At 35.5% G+C, this 15,279-nt stretch overlaps 1 long non-coding RNA gene across 4 annotated transcripts in view; it reads left to right on the top strand.

The window, feature by feature from the left end:
• LOC126953006 (uncharacterized) overlaps nucleotides 1–15,279 on the top strand; it is a 204,104-nt gene that overhangs the window by 10,575 nt on the left and 178,250 nt on the right. Inside the window, exon 1 of one of the 4 annotated variants that reach the window (XR_007725101.1) lies at nucleotides 14,794–14,863. The exons of the other annotated variants lie outside the window; for them this stretch is intronic. This is a non-coding gene — a long non-coding RNA (uncharacterized LOC126953006). Of the gene's footprint in view, nucleotides 1–14,793; nucleotides 14,864–15,279 lie in introns of those variants that run through there. 4 annotated transcript variants of the gene reach the window in all.

The following is a 15,279-nucleotide window of genomic DNA, read 5'->3' as shown; positions in this document are numbered from 1 at the left end:
TGGAGTGCAGTGGCCCAATCTCGACTCACTGCAAGCTCTGCCTCCCAGGTTCACACCATTCTCCTGCCTTAGCCTCCTGAGTAGCTGGAACTACAGGCGCCTGCCACCATGCCCGGTTAATTTTTTTTTTTTTTTGTATTTCTAGTAGAAACGGGGTTTCACCATGTTAGTCAGGATGGTCTCGATCTCCTGACCTCGTGATCCACCCGCCTCAGTCTCCCAAAGTGCTGGGATTACAGGCATGAGCCACCACGTCTGGCCCAAAGTTTTCTTGGTTTGGTTTGACTGAAGATTTGGGCTTGGTAAGGAGGGTACAAAAATTCTCTTGATCACAAATCTATAGTAAAAATGTTAGTCTCACTTAAACCTAAGAATAAAAAAAATTCTGTGAAAAAAAATTTCAAGTGGTTCTAGACTCAGGAAGGAAAGAATCTTCATGCTGATCAATTCTTAGCAGACACCTGTTTCTATTATTAATAGTTATAACAGATTATTCATTCTAGTCTCAAAATGATTCTTAATTGTTTTATGGTGAACTCTCAAAATTTTAGTGCCTATATAGACCAAGAGCTATACCTCTCATGCTATACGTCATTTGGTCAGTTAATATTCTTTGAATAAGATGACAAAATAGTAAATATTATAAGAGAATAAGTTACATACAACATCTATACATTCCTATTAGATTGTCATGGAATTAAACACTTGTTTTATTTAAAAATAAGAATTGACTTCCAAAATTACCTCCCTATTTTATGAACCATATATTCTGTAGCAAGGGAACATACGCTACAGTAAAGATACAGTTTTCTGAAATCTTACAATATTCAAAATGCATACAAGTTTCATATGGAGAATTTATAAGCAGCTAGCAGAAAGGACAGTGAAAACAAAATCCCAGAGCGACTTCACTAATACTAAACAGATGAGTGAATTTAATATAGACTCTGTGTGGACAAACAGGAATACATTGTGTACTGTCTTTAAAGCAAGATAACAACAAATAAAAGACATTCTAAGGTAAATCCAAAACTGAGAGTTTATTATGACCAAAGTGTTTTTACAAAAATTGCTTTTAAATAAAGTGCATTAACAAAAATGAAACACTGGCCAAGGCAAAAGGAATAAAAGAAGAAATAATCAGCAAATAAATTAGAAATGTGTGTTAAACTAAACAAAAAGTAACTGTAAAATGGTTAGGTTGGACTCCCACCAAAATGAGAACATTAACCTAGATGAAAATGGCTTGTAAATTGAGAGGTGATGAGCGTAAATGTTAGAAAATTTTTATATTTATTTATGGTGGGGTGATGGGGTGAGGTGTTTGAGATTAGATTAATTGTAGGTGCTAGTTAGTACGTATAGCTTAGGAAATAGAGCAAGTTTTCAAGAACAAATAGAAAAGACTAAAAAATAGAATGCTTATCTGATGTATTAGTGGAGTACAGGGAGGAAAAGGAATCAAACCTGGAAAGAGGTAAATAACCATAAAGTCAATTTAAAAAATGCAGGAGAGAGAGAAAAACAAGAAAAGCAGACCAGAAGAAAGACACAAAAACAGTTAATTAAGACTAGTTAAATTTTTGAATAATCATATATAATTATTTCAAGATTGAGATTAGATTAATGAATTCTGCTCTATGTTATTTATAAGAGATACATTTAAAACATAAAAGTATGATTGTTAAACAATATGAAATATATAATATATATACAAATATACACATATAAATATGTAAATAAATCCTAGTCAAAAGAAAAGTCAGGAGAACCTGATTTATATCAGAAAATATAGACTTTAAAACAAAATTTTTCTTAGGATAGAGTCACCAACTAATGACAAAATACTCCATAGGTCCAAATATATATATATACACACATATATACACCTAAAAATGGCTTTCAAATTCATAAATAAAAATTTCATAGAATTATACAGATCAATTTAAAACCCCACCACAATAGTTGGAGATTTCAAACATATTCTGTCAGTCATCCATAGATCTTGCATATGGAAATTTAAATAAGCTATGGAAAAGTTGAACTCTTGTATTACTAAACTTGATTTAATCTTGTTTCTCATGTTTTATTTCTTAACAACTTTATAAAGATAAAATTAAACTGTTTAGTCAAAAAAAGTAATAGGAATTTAAAAATAAATGAATATTATTATTTGGTGTAAAGTGGCAAAGGTCAGAAACTACCTTACCTGTGTGTCAACAAGGAATTAGTTACATAAACTATGGAATATAAAACAACATGTAATGTTGAGAACAGTTCTATGTACAAATAATGTTCTAATTACAAATCTGGTGGCAGGTTTGTAGGTAGATTTACAGTTGTTATAGGCACTGTTTAATGCATCATAGCTCATATACTTACATATTCTTCTGTATGTTTTATATATCAAATAATTTTTTAAAAATTAAAACACTCCTAACAGTACACATATTGATGAATTAAAGCAGCACAGAGCCAGAGAAGATTCCATGGCTGATCCATTCTTCATCTCTTACATAGCAGAGAGCAGAAATCCTTAAGCATAACTCCAAAGAGCTTCTCTCCCACCGATTACAAACAAAAACAATTTAATGGTTTAACTTACTGAAGTTATTTTTCAATCATCTATTAATTTCCAAACATTTCTACAGAATTTACCAATCGAGGTTTCTGATGCTTCCTATAGTGCTTTAACATAGTGGAGCACATTAGATGTTGATTGACTAAATGAATAAATAAAAATTAGTCCAGATAGCATGTTAGGCGTATGGTCCTGGGAAAAAGAGAAGGTAGAATAACGACAACAGTAACAACAACAACAAAACCACATAAATCCCAATCACAAAAGTTTCACAATTACTTTACTTTTTCATGTGGCACCAACACTCCAAGTTATATAAATTATAGGCTAAATAACTTATTGGCCCATGGCCCAAACATGCATCTCACCCTAACAATATTTATGTGTCATGATCTCATTCCTGTCAGATAAATCAATGCAAAAATACATATTTTTATTTATTTTAGTAGATATGTTCAAAATTAGCTAAGAAATAAGCACAGCAGGGCACTTAACTGCTTTGAACAATCATAAAAGTGCACCATCTTAAAAGAAAAATAAGATTATATATAGATATTCTCAGGGAAATAAAGTGGAGTGATACTAATACAGAATAATTCAACATTAAATTCCTAATCTGCATCCATGACATAATTCCGTGGACAAAATGGAATCCATAGCTGTTACTTTATCTGTATGACTATTCCTTTAAAAAACAAAACAAAACAAAAAACTGTGTGACTATTCTTGATAATTAAAATGACTCTTACCTACTTGAAGAGAGACTATACATATTTTTCTGGCAAATTTTAAAGAGAGATTTTTCAGCCTACAAAATAAAAATAATTTTTATAACAAGTGATCTCTTTAAGAAGGAATTGTGATTTAAAAAGAAATTCTTTTTGGTTATTCAAAGATGAGAGCTAAATAATATCTCTATGTAGAATTGTATAATTAACTGGGATACTTATTCTACTGTATTAGCCATGAAGGTAGTGATTATATTAAAAAAATTAGTCCTTATTGAATAAATCATAAGAACTTATTAGAATTGGGTTATTAGAACACTAAAATCTTGACAGCATGATCCACAGATACAAAAGCTTCATGTCAGTTGTTTTCTTAAGAGAGGATTTACATTTTACAATATCCAGGAGCTTCCTCTGCCTACATGTGATATATATAAGCAATTCTAGTACCCCAGCTTAAACCAGGATTTACATATGTGAAGACCCTGTGTCTCATTGCTTAGCGCCTCACTTTGGGATTACTATAGAACTATATATGACTACACAATAATTATCAGAAGTGAGCATAAATATTGAATACTGCATTCTTTCCATGTATTATCTCAGTGAAGGCAGAACTTTCTAAAAAATGAACACATCTAACTGGTCAACCACTAAATTTTTTAGTGGCTTTTACGTTACTTACTGTTCTAAACTCTTTCGTTGTTTTAGACCACTCTTGCATTGCTAGAAAGAAATACCTGAGCCTGGGTAATTTATAAGGAAAACAGGTTAAATTGGTTCACGATTCTGCAGGCTGCAGGAATCATGGCACAGGCATTTTCTTGGCTTCTGAGGAGGCCTCAGGGAGCTTTTATTCATGGTGGAAGGTAAAAAGGGAGCAGGCACATCACAAGGCACAAGCAGGAGCAAGGGAGAAAGAGAGGCGCAGGAGGTGTCAAACACTTTTAAATGATCAGGATCTTACATGAACTCAGAGTGAGAGATCACTTCTGAGGAGGCCTCAGGGAGCTTTTATTCATGGTGGAAGGTAAAAAGGGAGCAGGCACATCACAAGGCACAAGCAGGAGCAAGGGAGAAAGAGAGGCGCAGGAGGTGTCAAACACTTTTAAATGATCAGGATCTTACATGAACTCAGAGTGAGAGATCACTCACTGTGTCCGGAATTGGTTCCTTCCAGTGGGTTCTTGCTCTAGCTGACTTCAAGAATGAAGCCACGGACCCTTGTGGTGAGTGTTGCAGTTCTTAAAGATGGTGTGTCTGGAGTTTGTTCCTTCAGATGTTTAGATGTGTCTGCAGTTTCTTCCTTCTGGTGGGTTCGTGGTCTCACTGACTTCAGGAGTGAAGCCGCAGATCTTCGCAGTGCGTGGTACAGCTTTTAAAGGTGGTGCATCCGGAATTGTTAATTCCTCCCAGTGGGTTCGTGGTCTTGCTGCCTTCAGGAGTGAAGCTGCAGACCTCCGTGGTGAGTGTTACAGCTCATAAAGGAAGTACAGACCCAAAGAGTGAGCAGCAGCAAGATTTATTGTGAAGAGCAAAAGAACAAAGTTTCCACAGCGTGGAAGGGAACGCTAGTGGGTTGCAGCTGCTTGCTCGGGTGACCAGCTTTTATTCCTTTATTTGGCCCCACCCACATCCTGCTGATTGGTTCATTTTACAGAGAGCTGATTGGTCTGTTTTTACAGAGTGCTGATTGGTACGTTTACAAACCTTTAGCTAGAAACCTTTAGCTAGACACAGAGTGCATTTACAATCCTTTAGCTAGACAGAAAAGTTCCCCAAGTCCCCACTTGAACCAGAAGCCCAGCCGGCTTCACCTCTCATTACTACCAAGGGGATAGCCCAAGCCATTCCTGAGGGATCTGCCCCCATGATCCAAAACCTCCCACCAGGCACCCACCTTCAACTTTGGGGATTTCAATTCATGAGATTTGGAGGGGGCAACTATCTAAATTATATCGATTGAATTATGAGCCAGATGAGCCAAAAATTATTAGGAAAAGCATACAGTTATACTGGAAGTGAAATCATATGCTTCTGAGTATAAACTATGAAGGGCTGGTTAGTTTGCCTACTCTCAACATGGGCTACTATCATACAAACCAAAGAGCTGTCTATTAGTTACTCAGTTATCTCTTTTGCCCATTTAAGAGCAGATTGTAATACTTAGCGAAGCTTAAACTATCAGTTAAATGTAGTGGGTCATCTATGTAACTATAGAACATCTGTGTAAGTATTGGCAATGTTTGGTTAAAACACAGAATGTACTAGCGTAATGGCTTTATAAATGGAGCAGCAGACAGAAAGTCCACACCAACATGCAATAAAATCTTGATTATGCTCTCCTTAAACACAACAGACTTCTGTAAGCAGCTGGCATTCCAGGGAATCTGGAAAAAACAGAAATAGTTCAGGAGAGCTGACAAATCCAAGAGCACCCAAAAACTGATGAGAAGAAAAGAGACAACATCCAACTGGTCTGTTTTCATCCAATAATGATGTATTGATGATGGCTATAGAAGTTAATACACATGTAGAAGTTAAGAGGTGTGTTGCAATTTGAAACTGTTTATTTGAAAAGATCGAGGCACCACAATATTTATCATTAGGAGAGTTACAACCATTGCACTTCATGGAAATAATCTATAAATGGAAAAATGTGACTTGCTAGGAAATATGCTAGTGCAAAAAGATAGCAAGCAAAATCAGAAGGAGGGGGTCAACACTGTAGTCTATAAATATTGATCAAGTATTTATCCAGTCTCAGTCAAGTAGGTGTAGGTAAAAGAGAGAGAAAGAATTTATCCAGATTAGCACATAAAGCACGTAATCAAAGCAGTGCATCTGGTAAGTTAATCAGATGTTTCCTGTCTTGGAATATGGCCATTTCTAGTAATTTATGCATTCTCCCCAGCTATGTGTTATCTCAGACATGTATTTCTCTTTCTCTCTCTCCCTTCCTTGCTTTCCTTCCTTCCATTTTTCCTCCTTCCTGACGACCTTCCCTACTTCCTTCCTTTCTTCCCTACCTTTCCCTCTCTTTCTTCCTCTCTTTTTTTTGTTTGCAGATAAATTAATTGACTTCTTAGGCACCACTTTATTTCCAAAATTTGCACATACAGTTAAAGAGGAAGAACTTGTTTGTTGGAAGGTGAATGCTTTAACATTATGGTTATCATGATAATATTTTGCCTGTTTAAAAATATCTAAGAATTTTCTTCTTGACATGGATATCCCAGATCCACACTTCTCCAATACAGTGTAACCCAAGAATTCATTCAGAATTCAAATGAGTGCTTTCTTACAAATCATAAATGCAATTCCTGATTATATTTTTCAGAATGGATGAATAAAAGAATCTGCCTTTTTTATACATTAGCTATTTTGTAAGCACCTTGAGAACCAAAACTATGTCTGATTTCTGTTTAAAAGTATATTGTAATATTTAGCAAAGTTTAAGGTATCAGTTCAATTCAGTGCATCATCTGTAACTGTGGAGTATCTCTGTTAGTACCAATACTACTTAAAGGTCATAAAATAAGAGTTAAGAAACAGTCTAGTTCATGGTTGCATTTCACATATCCACTATAGCGTATGATACAGAGCAGACTCATAATTATCAATTGAATAAATCATTTCTTTGTTTCTGAAAACATAAAATGATAGAATATTAATCATTACCTGTATGATTGAGGTAATGTTTTAAAAATACTGAATAGACATTTACATTTTTTCTTAATCATATATCCTTGCTATGTGAAACAAATACAAAATAATTGTAATATAGGTGTGCTAACAAAGATAGAAAGGGATGGAAGTACAAAGTGAAAACTAAATATTCATGATGCACCAAATATACGAGGCTTATGGATCATTTAATATGCATGAAGTCTTATGTCAGAAACCCATTGGTGGTAGAGATTCTTAATTTAAATGTTCTTTTCATGAGACACTCAAATAAAAACCTGTGGCCACTCAACAGTCACGGATAAACTATAGTTCTGAGATACGGTCAGCTATACCTACCCCTGGGTCTCTCTGATGCAATGAGTATGTGAGTATTTGTGTTGGTCCCAGGCACATTCCGTCTGCTGGACTCCCATGTAAAACCTAAACTCCAGTCCTCATAATTACACCATTGTTGTGGAAAGCTTATGCCACAGAGAAAGAAATAGAATTTATGAATATTGCAGATAACCTAGAATTCAGTGAGTGTGAGTTACTCTCTTTCTTTTCCTATGCTCCTCATTTTGTGTTTTAAATTAAGTAACCCATGTGATTGGCTCATTTCACTTTGAGGCTATGAGACTTTCTGCTCCCATGACTTGGGTATAATTTGTCTGGTTGTATACTTAGAGGCAACCATTGCCTCAAAGTAATTTCCCACATATCAGGAGGCCATTCCTCCTCCCAAGGAGAAAGCTGGGACATGGAGAAAGGAGAAAGCTGGACATGGAGTTTGAGGGCTGATGGATAGGACATGCGGTCCTCACTTTCAAACTGGGGGAAGGATCAGTAATGACATACATTGCAAAGGCTATATGTCAAGCCCTGCCAGAAGCCAGTTCAAAAACAAACAAACAAATAAATAAAGGATGGGTGGAATAGACTAGCTTGAGGATGAGTCTCTGGGTTCTTTGGCTTCCTAGGGTCTGCACAGGGTCTAGAGGAAGGTGGAAAAGGCTGATAGACCAGTAGAAGGTTGTGAATACAGACAAAGAGGTAATAGTATGCGGCACTTCATTACCTAAGGCTGGTGGTAGAATAGTGGTGTCTAGTTCCTGCCAAAAAATACCCCAAATGCTACATAGGACTTGGATCTCCAGGTAAGATCCAGGAACCTCATCAGACAAGGAACCAGAGAGAGATACTAAGAGGACCATCCTGACTGTTCTCACCTAGACATCATGGAGAAGATTAGGCAGGTGGAATCTGAAAGATTGAGACACAAGAGAGACAAAATCATTCAAAAGACTCATCAATTCCCCATAAATTAAGATACTATGCATTGGGCAAGTTCACAAAATTTATTATTTGTTTTTGTCCCAGTGGCCCTACGGCGTGGAAGCTGGTAAAGAAAATGACATTGTAGACACTTAGAAGCTACGTTTTCTTTGTGTGTATGAGTAGCGTGTGAAAATATTTGGCCCATTTTACATGGTTTACAAATACAAATCTTGCTTTGACTGCAATAATATAAAATCACTGAGTTACAAAGATTTAATCATCTAACAAGAAGAATTCATGTGGTTCATAGACCTCTATTTATTCCCTAAAATCTTTATCTAAGTTCTTTCAATAATTTGTGATGTATTACATCTGAAGTAAGGCTTGTCAACTTTTTGATAGCCAAATTTCTTATGCAATACATTTTTATATTCATCCAAATTTACTTCTCTATAATTTCATCCCTTGCTCCTAGTTCTACTGCACTCTGGTGTAAAAGAGAATAAATTTGCTTTCTTATCCATATTTATTCAGCAAACATTTATTGAGTGCCTATTTTATAACACTGCATATTAGGTACTGGAGGTTGCTATAAAGAATGTATACAGATCATTATACATTCTTCTGTTTCAGATGTTGATATCTCAAAAGGCTGTTGCTTTCATCTTTACAATTGAAACAAACCAGATAGGTTACATAAACATAGTTGTAAAACTTACCAGAAAGAATAGGACTCACACAAACATAAAAGAACTAAACTCTAGAAAGTGGCAAAGCCTTTACAAGAGGGGAAAAAATTCTAGACCTCTCTCATTGCTGCCTAAAATGGATGGGAGTGGGAATAAAGTTTCCATGGACAGGATTCAGGAGAAAGGAGTGTAACACTTAGACTTTTAGTGGTCATATGTGGACTGACATGGCAGATTTGAACCCAGGTGAATCCTGGGCAGTCTCAAATATTTAATGAGTGCTAATATCAGCACACCAAATACAGAAGCAGGGAAAGAGAGCTGAGAGAAAGCTTTTGAGGTACTTTGTGCTTTCAGCTAAGGAGGTTGATAAGAAATACCCCTGTGAGGCTGGCAATACCAGCCTCACAGATGGTAGGGCAACCACAGCTGAGGTCAAAGGCTGAGGGTGGCTCGGAAGAGCTGAAAGAGATCACCCTCAACACAGCACGCAGTACTAGAGAGAAAAGAAAGCGTTCCAGATATCCAAAATGGTGGTAGCAAGTGGCGATGTAGAAAGGGATCACCCACAGTTTGGAAAGGAAGCAGCTCTTCTGTGGACCACAGGCAGCTCTTGATAACCTCAATGAGGGTTAAATCCTAGGTCAAGCCTACCCTCAAGACATTTGACTACAATGTTGAACTAAGTTAAATTGGCATTCTAACAAATCCCAGACCTCAACTACCAAGTGTATTGACCCAGCCCCTACTCTAGCAAACTGACAGAAGGGCCATGTTTTTTCTGGAGATAGGTATCAATTACTTCAGTTTCTATTGTATTTTCATAAAAATGTTCAGCAAACAATTAAGAACAAAAACATACACAAAAGAAAACAATAAGAAGTCACCAAGAGTTAAGAAAGGAAATAATCAATGGTAGCTGAATAAGAAAAGGTATGAATTTTGGGATTACCACATATGAACTTTAAATTGACTATGATGAAACACTCATGTGAAAAAGGTAAATAACCTGTATAATTTCAGCAGATAATTCAGTGATAATTTCAGCAGAGACATGGAAACTATAAAAAAGAATCCAAAGAGATTAAAATTACAGAATGAGAAATAAAAACTTCAGATTTTATCTCTCTTGGGTCAATGTTCTATCTTTCAGATTTCCCCTGCCCGATTTCCATGATGTCTAGGTAAGAACAGTCCAGATGGTTTTTGTAGTATCTCTCTCTGGAACTTAGGAGAAGGCTGTACACAGCAAAGAAAAGGATAGGGAAAGGAGAAGAAAGGTCAAACAAAAATACCCAAACAAATCAAAAGAGAAAGAGGGTCAAAAAGAAGAAAAATAGAAGAACAGATCAGCCATGTCCTGTTGAACAAGATCAAATACTGACAATTTAAGGCAAAAATCATCCTAATGTTCCACACACAGTGTATAGCTTATGTACATGTATGTATTCTTGCCCTATTTGTAATATTCCCTAATGATGTAAGAGCTTATGTCTATAAATATCAAATTGTCACATTCATTTAAGAAACTTTTTTGTTTACTTATATGGTAAGCAATGTGCAACTTCTGAAAATATTAATGCATTAGCATTGAACACATATTACCCTATGTGACACTCAGCATTCTCTAGTAAAGTGTTTGACTCTCCATCAGAAAACTATTAAACAAATTCTTTTCTGCATCAAATTAGATGCTTCCTAACAAGGAAAATCTTAGCCGCTGTCTGTTTCTTAAATTGTTTCTAGCTTCTTATCCTCGCTTAAAGTTTCAACTGTCTAACATATTCTGGACCTTTTGTGGATCCAGGGACAAATGAAAACTTACCTAATGACTTTGTTTATTACTTGGAAGTTTGCGAGGTTAATTTATTTTCAAAAGGTCCAGATGTCTTTGGAAAGCTGAGGCGGGCAGATCACGAGGTCAGGAGATGGAGACCATCCTGACTAACATGGTGAAACCTTGTCTCTACTAAAAATACAAAAAACTTAGCTGGGAATGGTAGCGGGAGTCTGTAGTCCCAGCTACTCAGGAGGCTGAGTCAGGAGAATGGCGGGGGAACCCAGGAGGCGGAGAGGTTGCAGTGAGCCGAGATCGCACCACTGCACTCAAGTCTGGGTAACAGAGCGAGACTCCATCTCAAAAAAAAAAAAAAAAAAAAAGACCGGATGTCATGTCCCTCCACTGCCCCCATACCTTCATTATTATTTACTTCACAGTAAGGTTCTTTAATTTTTACATGGAAATCATCTTTGTGAAATCCTGGCTTGGGAATTTATCTGGAAGAGAAAGTAGTCACTGAGGCCTCTTCTCTTTTCTTTAGTACATTAAAAATAATATTCTCATTTCTAACTAATGCTGGCAAGTTCAAAGCTTCCAAGTTAAGATATAATTCCTCTGTATAAGGAAAAAAGATTAGATTACTTGACAAAAGTCAGCCCTGTAAAATCATCATATTAAACTAGAATAACTATTTATTTAAATGTTATCAAAAAACAAAACTAACAAATAAACTAAGAAACAATTTGAAAAACATGTTGTAGGTAAAACTAAAATGCCCCTTAAATCTTAGCAAGGGTCAAGGGTACCTCCTCAAATATAAAGGAAATTGTATGTAATGAGGAGATTTTTATGATAGAGGATAATGGTGTCTGATAAAGAATATAGGAAAGGAGGATGGTCACAAAACAAGGCTCAGAATAACAGAACAGATTTTTATAGACTAAAAAAGGTTTATAATTCTGCTTTTTCAAAACTGAATGCATTTGGAATGCCATCCAGAAAGGACTTCAAAATAAATAACTAAATTCATTTTAAATAAAGTAATTAAATTAGATGCCAATTAGTTTTGAAGTATAAAAGCAATAGATAGCTCACCAATCACAGAATGCCAACACATGCCTGTTGCAGTTTTCTGGCCTGACAATTACATGAAGATTCTTTTTGACAGAGCAATTCTCCACATCAAGATGAACCACGACACTGGGGAGAAAAGCACCTTGACATAATTCTCAAGTCTCTTTCTTCTTCTTGCTACATTTCTGGACTAAGCAAGTCCTAGGTATTTTCCTTTTTTTTTTTTTTTTCCCTGTAGTCTGATTAATCAGAAAGGGAAGAAGTGAGACACAACATGTATCAATGTTGATAAATGGCAACACTGGGCCACTCATATATAGAATTAATGTGAAGAAATCATCTGAAAGAGAACTTTTCATCTCTGAGATTTGGAATTTTCTACATTGTCTCTCATGAGGAAATACCAGACAGTGAAATGTACACTATTCTGAAAATCAGAATGCTGTTTTTTAATCCACACCATGCAGCTAAACCACTTGGCATGGCTGACCCTCTGTCTCATTCTATAAAAGGAGCCAGTTAGATTTTATTCTTTCTGAAGTCTCTTCTGTCTTTAAAATCTAGTTATGGAAGGATATCCTATTTAATATAGTCCTCAGAATGTCACTAAAGTTTGTAAGAATGTGGCCTGGATATATCTAAGCAAATGAAATTATAAGCAAAAAGATGAAATAGCTTACGTGAGAATTCTAGAATGAAATAGAAGTTGCTTTTCCTCATTGGATGCATCTAAGTTCTTGAGATAATTGTATCTGTGAGCATATCAGTATATGAATGTCTATGTGTATGTGTCTTTGTATGAAAGATTTTATTTGGTTAATTTAAACTCTGTGTATAATACCGTTTCAATGGATTGTATTAAAAACATAAGATTCTAACATTATCATTGAGATGGCAGTAATCTCTAATACCTTAATCAGTGAGAACATATTTAAAACATTAAGCAGTAAACTCTGCCATCAATACAATAAAAACAGTATCAAATTTCTCAGTATTAAATGAGTTTGAAAGCTATACAGTCAACATAGTTTGCATAAAATCCGAAGAAATGAATTATTTTTACATAAATACAATATTTGGCAGTCAAAAACCAAAAGTACTTACTAAAATATATTTTCTTATAATCCCTGACACTCCGTGTTATTTAAAAGAATGGCTAGACTGAACTAAATTAGCCAGAAATGTAAGAGGCTTTAATACTGATTCCCAATGCAAAACTTCTCAAATATCCTTTGTTAACAAAATGAATATTACAAATTTAAAAGGTACTCATATTTTCTCATGTCTTCTATCACTATAAGAGTTGTATCCTACTTTTTGCAACTTTCTATTTTGAAATGATTCTACACTCACAACAATTTGCAAAAATGTTGCAGTAAGTCCCTTCTGCCTGTCACCCAGCTTCCCCTCAATGGTAACTTACATACTAAAGTGCATTACCAAACCAAGAAATTGATTGACACAGCACAATTAACTAGTCTACAACTATTACTTGGATTTAACCAGTTTTGCATGCGCTCATATTTTTTTGTTAATCATTTTATGTTAGCTTTTACTTTCAGAGATGGTATACCAACCTTTCCAACCTTTCATTTTGTTCTGTAGTTATTTGAAATCTTAATGGTTAAAAAGTATGGGTTTTTATTTTTGCATGCCATGAATAATTAGTATGCTTTATGGACTTGAAATGAACCTTTAGGCATAGAATCAGCTATATGGGAAGCAGTGATTAATATTTAGCTTACCAAAGTAGATTCCTAAAATATTTTAGCTATCTGTACTATCTATGGTGAGGGACTCAAGCAGTGAATTAAATCCCATTTCACATTAGAGACCATTAAGATATTCATTGATTTAGGAGATGTTTATTGAACAGCTTATTCTGAGCAAACAAACCACATCAGACAATATAAGAGATAAAAATACCCATAAAAGCAGTTCCCCAGTCATCAAAGGACTTATATAATACGGCAGGGAAAATACCATTGTAGAAAAATAAATAAACTGCGGAGATTGAGAAGTAGGTTGGGTGAAGGAGAGGCACGAGGGAGTGCCCTTATGTTTGTAGAGAGTTTGGCATGCAATCATCTTCCCTAGCCAAGACCAAGAAGTTTGAAATTACGTATCTCTTGAAATTTAATATCTCTACCCAAGTACTCTCTGGCCTTCCACCTTGACGTGCAATCTCACCTATGTTATCTTTATTACTACAGTTTAGAAACCTACTCCAACATGTTTATTTTTAGAGTTGAATCTCCCCTTCAAAACTACTGAACCTCAGAATAAGGATAAAAATGCCACCTTCATGAATTTTTGTAATTTTTTCTTTGTTGGCTGGTAAATTGGTTGGTTCACTTTTTTTTTCCTATTCTAACTCACAAATGTATACAGCTTTCTCGACAGTAGAGTTGACTGTTCATGGGGAATACTAACATTGCATTTACTTGAAACTAATGTCAAGCTCCAGCCTTTAGTTGGTAAGACTGAATATTAGGATATGCTCCCAAACCTAAAACTAATACAAACATTCAGCACTACAGAGTACTCTATAGAGACAAAGGTATAAAAATGAAAATTAGCATCCTTTTTGTAACTCCCAACTGATGCTTGAAATTTTCCTTAGCTCAAGGAAGCTTATTTGTTCTAAAGAATATAGTAGGGAATATTTTGTATAGTATCATTACCCACCTAGTTTTAGCCAGAAGTGAAACTAACGTCAAATCTAAGAAGAACATAATTAGTTAAGTTGCAGTTTAGTATAATGGGTAAGTATTTAGGGTATGGAGTCAGATTGCCTGGGTTACAGTCTTGGTTTCCCCAAGAGAATCTAAGCAAGTTACCTAACCTTTCTGAGTGCCAATTTCTCATCTGTAAAATGGGAGAAATAATAATAACAATGTATGTTGTAAGGAAGGCTTGGTGTCTTATAAGAGGTAAATCTCAAAATGTCAGTGACTAAACCAAATAAAAATCTTTTTAATTTCCCTATATTCTAAGGTATGTTCCAGGTTGAATGGCTCTCCTTCAAGTGGGCTCCTTCTATCTTGTGGCTTCATTTTCTTCGGTATGTCCATTCCAAAGACACCATTTGTGTGTGTGTGTGTGTGTGTGTGTGTGTGTGTGGGCGGGGGGGGGAGAGGGGATCATCTGGATTTCAGCCAGATGGAAATAGGAAAGAGCATGGCAGAGCATGCATGAAAAGTGTAACTGGGTCTGGACTGAAAATAGGTGATGCCACATCTGTCCACATTACATTAGTCAAAAGTCAGTCAAAAAGCCGTAGGTAACTACAAGATAGGCTGTGATATAGACAGATGAAAAGAAATCAATTTTGGTGACTGCCCAGTCAATCCAGCCAGAATTATATATCATAAGAGTTCTTATGGAAACATGTGAGACTCAGAATTATGCCTTGTAACACAATCCATATAAACCATTTGTATATTGTTTATTACTACCTTTTCATAATCTCAAGTACTA

This window comes from Macaca thibetana, chromosome 4 (assembly GCF_024542745.1).
Source record: "Macaca thibetana thibetana isolate TM-01 chromosome 4, ASM2454274v1, whole genome shotgun sequence".
In the NCBI taxonomy this organism is placed as follows: Eukaryota; Metazoa; Chordata; class Mammalia; order Primates; family Cercopithecidae; genus Macaca; species Macaca thibetana.
Note: the sequence above shows the minus strand (reverse complement) of the source record. Positions and strands in the feature narration are given on the sequence as shown.